Source organism: Hoplias malabaricus, chromosome 2, assembly GCF_029633855.1.
Source record: "Hoplias malabaricus isolate fHopMal1 chromosome 2, fHopMal1.hap1, whole genome shotgun sequence".
Taxonomy (NCBI): Eukaryota; Metazoa; Chordata; class Actinopteri; order Characiformes; family Erythrinidae; genus Hoplias; species Hoplias malabaricus.
In genome coordinates this window covers 35,440,262-35,449,889 of record NC_089801.1, presented here as the reverse complement: position 1 = coordinate 35,449,889, position 9,628 = coordinate 35,440,262, and the positions used below count along the sequence as shown (strand labels likewise).

The following is a 9,628-nucleotide window of genomic DNA, read 5'->3' as shown; positions in this document are numbered from 1 at the left end:
ACGAGTGGGAAAGGTCCAAGTTTAGCTCTTTTAGAAGATGACATGAGAGCATATGTTTCATACTTAGCTAATTTACATAAAAGAATATCCACATACGTTTCAGAAAAGCAAAGAAAAGAGGAGGAGCAGGAGAGACTGGATGAGCAAAGGAAGAATACAGTGCAGCCTGGAGACAAGGTGTTTGTAAAGGTATTTAGAAGAAAATGGTATAACGAACGCAGAGAAGGACCTTTTGAAGTTGTTCGCAGTACTGGAACGGCAGTTCAAGTCAAGGGGTCTCCAACGTGGTATCATTTATCTCACTGTGTTAAAGCACCAAGTGAAGAGGAGCCTTTCTCAAAGGGAGGAGAGATTGCAGGTTCAGGAGAACCAAAAGAACATGAGGGAGAACAGGTTGAAAATAACATGCAAGAAACAAATCAGAGTAGATCTCCTGAAGAGGAGATTGTCCCTGGTTTGGATGATGCTGATGACTCTGTGTATATTTCTGATGATGCCAGACATGACACAGCAGATTGTAAACGAGACAAAAAGTTCGGAGAAATTGAATTTCAATATGTCCCAGAAACAGCAGGTCCTATTCCAGGAAGCAGTAATTCCATTTCAAAACAGTTCAGAGACTTGGATCAAGAGAAGAGTCCAAGACCAGTTCGGAAAAAGGTTAGACCTAAACGGTATGAGAACTAAAGAGAATGAAACTTTAAAGAATTTTACTTTTTCAGTGTCGAAAGTTAGTGAGGGGGTAAATGGATCACATCTAACTACACTAGTGCCTTTGATAATTTCAACAACGTCATCACCTTTCAAGACAGTGGTTAAAGCTAAATTAGGTAAAGCAGTTAATCTTCCCTGTAAATGTGGAAGATTTAATACAGGGGGTAATAGTCCTCCTGAGTGGAAAAATAGTCGTGGTGAAAAAGTGGTGTTAACAGGACCTGAAGTTGATCATTTGCCTCATGACCAGAAAAAGTATCTTTTGTTTAATGCCTTTAGGTGGTTCAGGGTTAGAGATGATTGTTCAATTCTTTTACGTAATGTTACATGGGAAGATCAAGGGGAATACACTTGTACTTATTTGGAACCAGAGCTTAAGTTTGTGCCATTTCAAAATGTGTGGAGAGAAGGGTACATAACTCGTACAGTGATAGTGATGATAAAGGACCAGAGTCCTATTGAAGTTTTTACATCTATTAAAAGAGTTCAGGACCAAACCACTATGACAATGACTCTGAAGGTTACTAAAGAACAAATTAAGCCAATTACTTTAGCTCCAGAAATAAGTAAAGGAAATAATGTAACTAATCGAGTTACTACTTTAGATATGCTATTAAAGGAGACGAATAGCACTACACTGCCAATGATGACTTCTGCTTCGGGTACATCTGAATCTAGCACAACTGTTGAAAAGGGAAAAATAACAAGATCACATAATGTTGTAAAAGTAACCCAGACTCCAGAACTAATGTCCTTTCCATTGCAGAAGGAAGTAAACATAACACAGGGTCCAGAGTTAAATATGGAGCATGAAGTGAATATCAGTCAAGTGACTTTTGAAGCTAGAAACCCAATGGAAGATATGGATTCAAAGGGTTTAGTAACCACTGAGAAAATCACTTTAGAAGGGCAGAGAGAGTTTTTTGATTCTGACTGGACATCAGAAGAAATGACTGACCGTTACCATGCATTACAGAAAAGAGAAGCAAAATGGAAAGCATATGGATTTGATTCTTCAGTGTTACAAATCACAGACCCATGGGCATCTAGAAATTTATGGTTTCAGCAAATAACCCATTCCGAATGAATGAGTACGATGTTGACTGGTCCATGTGTGGTGAAAGTTCCATCACCAAGCACATGGCCATCAATTTTAGAGACAATACCAGAACCACTGCATGCTATGTGTCAATCTTATGCTTTATCGTGGTTAATATATCAGCAAAACTCTGAAGAAGATATAATAATGGCTTTATCAGTGCATTTGTTTAGACCTAGATTAAATTGTACTTGGTTGATGAAGTTGCCATATGTGAATTTCCTTAATCGGCATGAAAATATACTGACAGCACAGCCTGATGCGATGGAAGTAAAATCTGTGGAGACTAAAGACTGTTTTTGTTCCAATGATACTCACAATGGACAGGGGATGTTTATGGGAATATCTGATTGTGCTCGGTATAAGATGAATTTTAAAGAGCCTAAACCTAAGGATGTTTTGTTTAAAGTGAATTTTCATACACCAGATAGCAAACAGAGTAGAACATTAATGGTGCAGTATGACATTTTGCCTGTAAATGTGACTATAGGAAATTTTAAGGATATTTGGTGGGTTTGTGGAGATAAAGCATACATATTTCTACCATATGGGTGGACAGGCTGTTGTTATATGGCAACATTAAAGCTTCCTTATGAGGTTTATACTCTCCAAAAAGTTGAAGCAACTGATGAAGGGAATTCTGAAGGTAATTCTGTAAGAAGAAAGAAAAGGGAAATGGCTCAGTTTCATAACTTGGAAGCCTACCATTGGAGAATCAGTATAGGAGAAAAATGGGGTATAGGATTATTCCCATGGTATGGTGTGACATTTTTAGCAGATCATATAGATAATATTACGTACACTTTACAAGGGTTTGCTAATGAAACAATAAGAGGGTTTCAGTTTTTGTCAAATACTCAAAAAAGTCACAGATTAACTTTGTTGAAACATGACATGGCTCTGGATTACATTTTAGCTAAGCAAGGAGGTTTATGTGTAGCTTTGAATCTGACAGGGGATGCCTGTTATACTATGATTCCGGATAATTCTGATAATATGACTAGTGTTATAGAAGCATTGAAGCATATAAGGGAGGCGTTTGGTCCATCAAAAGGAGCTGGATGGTCTGTGAATGCTTGGTTATTGGAGAAATTAGGACCACTAGGAGCAATGTTGGCTCAAGTTTTTGGAGCAGCTCTTTTAGCAGTGTGTATAATGTTTTGTTTGTGTACACTGTTGTTAACTTGTGCGAAAGCTATGATTTTGAAATGGGTTGGAGTGGTAATGCCTGGAAATCAAGTACAGATGCCATTATTAAGTAGAACCGACTCAGGCAAACATGAGGAGGAAATGTTGGAAAACAACCTGGTAGAAAGATATCCATTTTGAATATCCACTATTATATATTTTTCCATTCACTTATGATATTATACTATTATTTTGTTAGGTTTATTATTTAGTAATCAAGTATAAAGATTGTAGGATGAAGTATACACTGTAGCTTATAAACCTATTAATCCATTAATGTTACTATTATTAAAGTTTTATTTGATGTTTGTTTGCATATGTCATTTTTGCAAAAGATACTGGCTGTTGTTTCTTTCTTCCAGAAAGAAAAAGGGGGGAAGAACACTGTAAGGGAGGATGGTTGTTCAAGATTCCTGAAATGCTACAGGGATCCAAAAACTCAAAAGAGGACAATAAAACAGAAGGACTTTGAAAAAGAATTGTGAAGACTTGCTGAAGCTCAATATGTCATCAACATCACATCAGAAGACAAAATTGCTGAAAAGACAATATTATGTCATATGTCTCTATTGAATTGTTTATTATTAGTAATCTTTGATAGTGATAAACCATTATATGAGTAATATTAAAAATTGTAAAAACTGTGTATTATGAAGATTTATAGACTGATGAAATGTAATCTGTGTAAGTGTATAGAAATCTCAGAGTTTTTTGTTTGTTTTATCGATGTTAGGGCCAAGGGGTGTGTCAGGTAGGGACAGGTCCACTGGAAGGTCCGATGGGTCGACCAGCCTGAATTTGGACATTGGTTTGATTTTATTTTCTGAGATTTTTATATACATTTACTTAAGTCAAATCCCTACACATATAGAATAAATTTAATTGGATTGGAGTACAATTTTGATCGCCTGGGCAGAGAGGGATCGTTGAGGGAATTTTTCCTGTCTAAAATGTTTGAAGGATTTTCAAGAAAGATTGCTGCCGGACAGGTTTTTTCGCCCTCACACTCCATGAAATTTTGTTACATCATAATGCAAGTGATGTTAAAATTGTGTGTAGGAAGGTATCACTTATTTGTTATGACATTTACATGTATGGGTTGCTTAAATTTTTACGAGACTTTAACAGTCTCGAAGGGAGGAAATTATGAGGTATATTTATCAGACAGCCTCATAAGACAGTATTAAGAAATGTTCAGTGTATTCAGCCAAATGCTCTATGTATGTGCGCTACAGAGAGGGATGTTTAGGATGAGCTGTCAGAGGCAGGAAACTATCAATTTTACACCCTCCCTTTAGAACATGCTAATGTAAACTATTCTTTATGTTTGCCATATTTGGAAAGAAGAAGACATATATAAATTGGGTCCTAGCGAGATGTGGGAGAGAGACCTCAGAAATGGAGAGATGACCCGAGCTCGCAATTGAACACTCTCTCACGGGATCCTTAAGAACCCGTAAGACACTGTTTTGGTAAATAAAGATGTATTTACACTTTTAACCGTGTCTGCGAAGATTCTTTTCCATCACCTGTCTTCACAACACAGCAAAAGTTAACAACACCACCCAGGCCGATCCACAAAGATCCGCCCGGGACTCTTCCCCCACTCCGTGGGCCAGTGAGGGCCCGAAATCTCCTCTGCCCTCACACCACTACACACGCTACCCTCCTCGGAGGCCAGACAGAAATTGCGGCAAAGATTTCTGGAGCCCTCGGGACAGGGCTGGGTATGGTCGTGACAACTACCCTGCAGAAAACCGCAGTGTGGGCGTCGGAAAACCAGCACATCCCCATAAGGGATATGAGCGAACAGCTCAGAACCAGCTATCTGATTCTAATAAAGAAAAGAAAGAAAAATACTGGTATCCAAATAAAGAAAATCACGCCAAAGACAAGTTTAAAGGCAAAGGATTTTAACTCTAAGGAGTTAGAGGACATCCGCCGAATGCTTGCAATGATTTGCAAAAGAGAAAAAGAAAAAACCTGACGTTCTTTCTATCACCTCTGTGCGGTCTGACCCAGAGCCATCCTCTAACCCCCCAGAAATGTTAGAGAGTTATGTAGGAGAAGTGACAAGCGAAGCTCCGTCTTCTAGTGTACCGTGCAATCTCCTCGTGACCCAAGCAAGCGCTGAGGACCAAATGGTACAGGGGGGTGACTCACAAACACCCTCCAGTGCTGTCTTGGTTGTTCAGTTAGACGGTAAGGAAGGTTTAACGCCAGACGACCCTTCGGTCATTGAAGGCGACACACCCGTCCAACAATTCATGGGACACTTAACTGTGAAAGGGGTTGCACGCAAATTCTATTTGTCCACCATTGTGGAGAGAAGGCTAGTACATGAGGCCCTGCTGGACACTGCATCAGATGTCACCCTCATGTCTTCTGCCTTGTTCCACCAGGTTCGAGCCATTGCGCGGCGTGAAAATAGCGAGATACAGCTCCAAAACTGTTCTCTTAAAATTCAGCCGTATTCACATGCAGGCCTCACGATCCAATCTATGGCACTAATACACTTAGCCATTGGACCAATGACTTTAGTGCAGGGGTTTCAAGCTCGTGGCCCGCGGGCCAACTGCGGCCCTCAGGACGATAGTTTGTGGCCCCACCTTAATATGAAAGTTTAATGTTAGCGCGGCATGTGAGTTTGATATGATTGGCACTTTTCAGTGTTGTGTGCGGAGCTGAACGAACCTACCAATCACGGTGGGATATATTCAGGGTGCGATTTGCCGGTGGGGATGGTGGGGACTTTACCACCCTCTGGTTTACACATCCCACCCTCTGCTGAATAATTTTTATCCTCCTATGATCTGTGCATCAGCGCTTGTATAGCCGGGTCAGCGTCTCAGCACCATGGACAACGCTGTGTGCGCGTATTCAGACAGGAACAGGGAAACCGCTGAGGTGTTTTGATGTGGGCGTGTCTGTACCTGCTGAATGTAACCGCTGTGAAACAACCAGGAAACTTTTTATTTCTCTGATTAATAACAGCTTTATCGAGGCCGGCGCTCTCTCTTTGTTGTTACTCTATGTCTCTCTACCAAAGCGCTCTCTCTCTCAAATAAAACTTTCGGCCTGAATTCAATTTTCCCTCTATTGATGTAAACAATGTGAAGTGAGGAGAGAGAGAGACGGGCGGCGGCTCCTTCCTGACCCAGGGCTTCTCTCTCCCTCCGATCCGCCGGAATAGAGAAGCACCGTCTCGATGTTCCGAGTTCCTCAAAATAGGCTCTATATCATGAATTAAAATTGTATTTTATTTAAAAACTCTATTTTTTATTTTTTAAGTTCACGTTCTAACTTAAACTGTGGTGTTTTTCACAAATGTAACAATTTTTTAAAAAAAATTTAAGTTCACATTCAAAATAGCTAGGAGTAGGAGTGTGAGGTTTATCTACACAAGAATTCACCGTTTTCATGTATTCACGCTATTGTGTGGTAATTTTTCTGAATAAAATGTTTCTCAAAATTATCCCCCCCTCTGTTTTTTTCACAAATCGCACCCTGGGTATATTGCTCTCGGAGGTGGGACATTGGCCAGGTTTATTGCGAATATAAGCATATTTGTGTGCATTTTCTATTTGTCATTATATGCACGCGGCGCATGTGCAATTCCCGTGGCAGCTCCTGCTTCACGCGCTTCGGCGTCCAGTCTGAACCCGGAAGTTGCTGCTCAACGGGACAGAAAAAGAAGCAGAAAAGACTCATCGGCTAAACACTGAAACTGAAACTTCAACGCGACAGCGACACCAAGTGGAATTATATATATTATACAGCCCCAAACATGTCTTTTTCAAAGCCTGCAGTGAAAAGAAAGATTTGTGATGAGCATAGACAATTTCAGGGAAAGTGGGAAGTGCAATATTTCTTTGTTGAGCACAGGGGCATCCCGACGTGTCTTATTTGCACAGAGAAAGTTGCAGTGCACAAAGAGTACAATTTGAAACGTCATTATACAATTAGACATGCTGAGGAGTATGCAAAATACCAGGGAGATGAGAGAGCCAACCGGGTTGCTAATCTTAAAACATGTCAACTGAGGCAACAAGATTTCTTTAAGAAAGCAACCAAAGAGAATGATCCAGCAGTCGAAGCTAGCTACGTGGTTAGTGAGATGATTGCTAAAGCAGGAAAGCCATTCATAGAAGGTGAATTTGTCAAAAAGTGCATATTACAGGCTGCAAGTATTGTCTGTCCAGAAAAGAAAGGTCAGTTTAGCAACATCAGCCTTTCTGCCAACACCGTGGCAGAGCACATTTCTGACCTGTCAAGTGACGTTTATGATCAACTGTGTGAGAAAGCAAAATGTTTCAGTGTATACTCTGTCACTCTTGATGAGTCCACAGACATCACCGACACTGCCCAGCTCGCAATCTATGTTCGTGGTGTTGATGACAATTTTGAAGTCACAGAGGAGTTGCTCACAGTAATTCCAATGCATGGCCAGACCGATGAACAACCGATGGAGCGCCATCAATGACAGGGAGGAAAAATGGACTGGTGGCACTTGTTAAAAAAAAAAACTGGAAGAGGAGAGTGTGGAGGAGGCCATTGCTCTGCACTGCATTATCCATCAGCAGGCCCTTTGCAGCAAATGCCTGAAGTTTGACAATGTGATGTCTGTAGTTGTGAAATGCATCAACCAAATCAGATCCAGGAGCTTAAAGCACAGAAGGTTCCGTGCTTTATTAGAGGAAATGGAGTCAGAATATGGGGATGTGCTCTACTTCACCGAGGTACGTTGGCTCAGCAGGGGAAACATATTGAAGAGATTTGAGATATTGAGAGAGTTGAGAGCGGAAGTGAAAGCCTTCATGGAGAAAGATGGGGTTGCTGTTCCCGTGCTAAGTGATCCCAAATGGCTCATGGACTTAGCTTTTCTTGTTGATATTACACATGAGCTTAATGTACTGAACAAGAAGTTACAAGGCCAGGGGCAACTTGTCAGCGCTGCCTATGACAACGTGAGAGCATTCTCTGCGAAACTTATGTTATGGAAAACCCAGCTTTCTCAAACAAACCTTTGCCATTTCCCAGCATGCGAGGCATTCATGGATGCAGGCACATCATTCAGTGGTGAGAAAGAAGTATGTGGATGCCATTTTGATGCTACAGGAGGAATTTGATCATAGATTTGCAGACTTCAAGACGCACAGAGCCGCATTTCAAATTTTTGCGGACCCCTTCTCCTTTGATGTGCAAGATGCCCCCCCTGTGCTTCAAATGGAGCTCATTGACCTGCAGTGCAACTCTGAACTCAGAGCCAAGTTCAGGGAGGTGAGTGGAAAAGCAGACAAGCTAGGGCAATTTTTGAGAGAATTGCCTCCCAGCTTCCCTGAGCTTTCCCGAATGTTCAAGCGGACCATGTGTCTTTTTGGGAGCACATACTTGTGCGAAAAGCTCTTCTCTACCTTAAAATTCAATAAGTCCAAGTACAGGTCCAGACTTACTGACGAGCATCTTCAAGCCCTACTGAGGGTCTCAACTGCCTCCTCCCTTAAGCCAAATGTGGCTCGGCTATGCAAGAGGAAGCACTGCCAGATCTCTAGCAGTAAGAAGTAGGCAGAAGAAGCCATGTTCATAACTGTTTATGTTCAATGTTCCATTCATGTTCAGAAAGTTAAAGGTTAAACAACTGTTAATACAGACATTTGAATCTGAATAATAATAATTACATTTCTCTAGTCAGCAACTATATGTGGTTTCTTCAGTGTTCTATATCTGCTGTATTATTATTATTATTATTATTATTATTATTATTATTATTATTTTCATTTTATTTATTTATTACTGATTGATTTTATTTTATTTTTTTCTTATGAATTGTTAATTTATTTATTTTTTCATCTTATTTTGTGTTAAAAAATAAAAATAAAGACATTTGATAACATTGTTTTTGTAAGAGCTTTTCTTGTGGAAAACCTGATGCGGCCCAGCCTCACCCAGACTCTACCTCCAGCGGCCCCCGGGTAATATTGAGTTTGAGACCCCTGCTTTAGTGCATCCAGTTCATGTGTCTCCTCTTGAAACAATTCCCTTCCTCACTGGCAAAGATCTCCTTAATCGCTTTGAACCACTGATTGACTTCAAAAGGTCAAAAATCTGGGCACAAGTGCATGAGCCTTTGCCCATCTGCACCCCACACCACCGGGAAGCTCAGTGTTGCCGCCTCGAAATTCGGCCTGAATCAATAGGAGATCCACCAAGTCAGATCCCTCACTTTGAGGAAGAGGAAACTGAGCCCATGGTGGCCACACCAGAGACTGCAGTCTCTTCCTGGCCCCCTAATGCCATGTTAGAACAGTGGAGCACATTTCTGTGCACTTTCACTAAGCCTTCCACAACAGACACTCCCGGCCTTCCCATCATGAATGGTCTCACAATGCTGGACAATGTAGTTCTGGCTCTGTAGACTGACAAGTCCGCCATAAGCCAAACCCTCTTTGAGACCCTGCGCCTCACTCAACCAAATATTCCTTTGGTGAGCAGTCCTTGTCACTTTCCTCTCGACCCGACATCAAAAGTAATGTCACCCACTGATGGAATTTGTGCTCTAACCATCCAGTGGAACAAAAGGGTACTCACCCATTATTTCTGGGTCATCCCTAACTTGCCACATGACGC

The 9,628-nt window shown here is 41.0% G+C and overlaps 1 pseudogene; it reads left to right on the top strand.

Moving 5' to 3' along the window:
• The first annotated feature begins 7,118 nt into the window (after positions 1-7,118).
• On the top strand, positions 7,119-8,566 carry LOC136676374 (general transcription factor II-I repeat domain-containing protein 2-like; annotated as a pseudogene).
• The last annotated feature ends 1,062 nt before the right edge of the window (positions 8,567-9,628 follow it).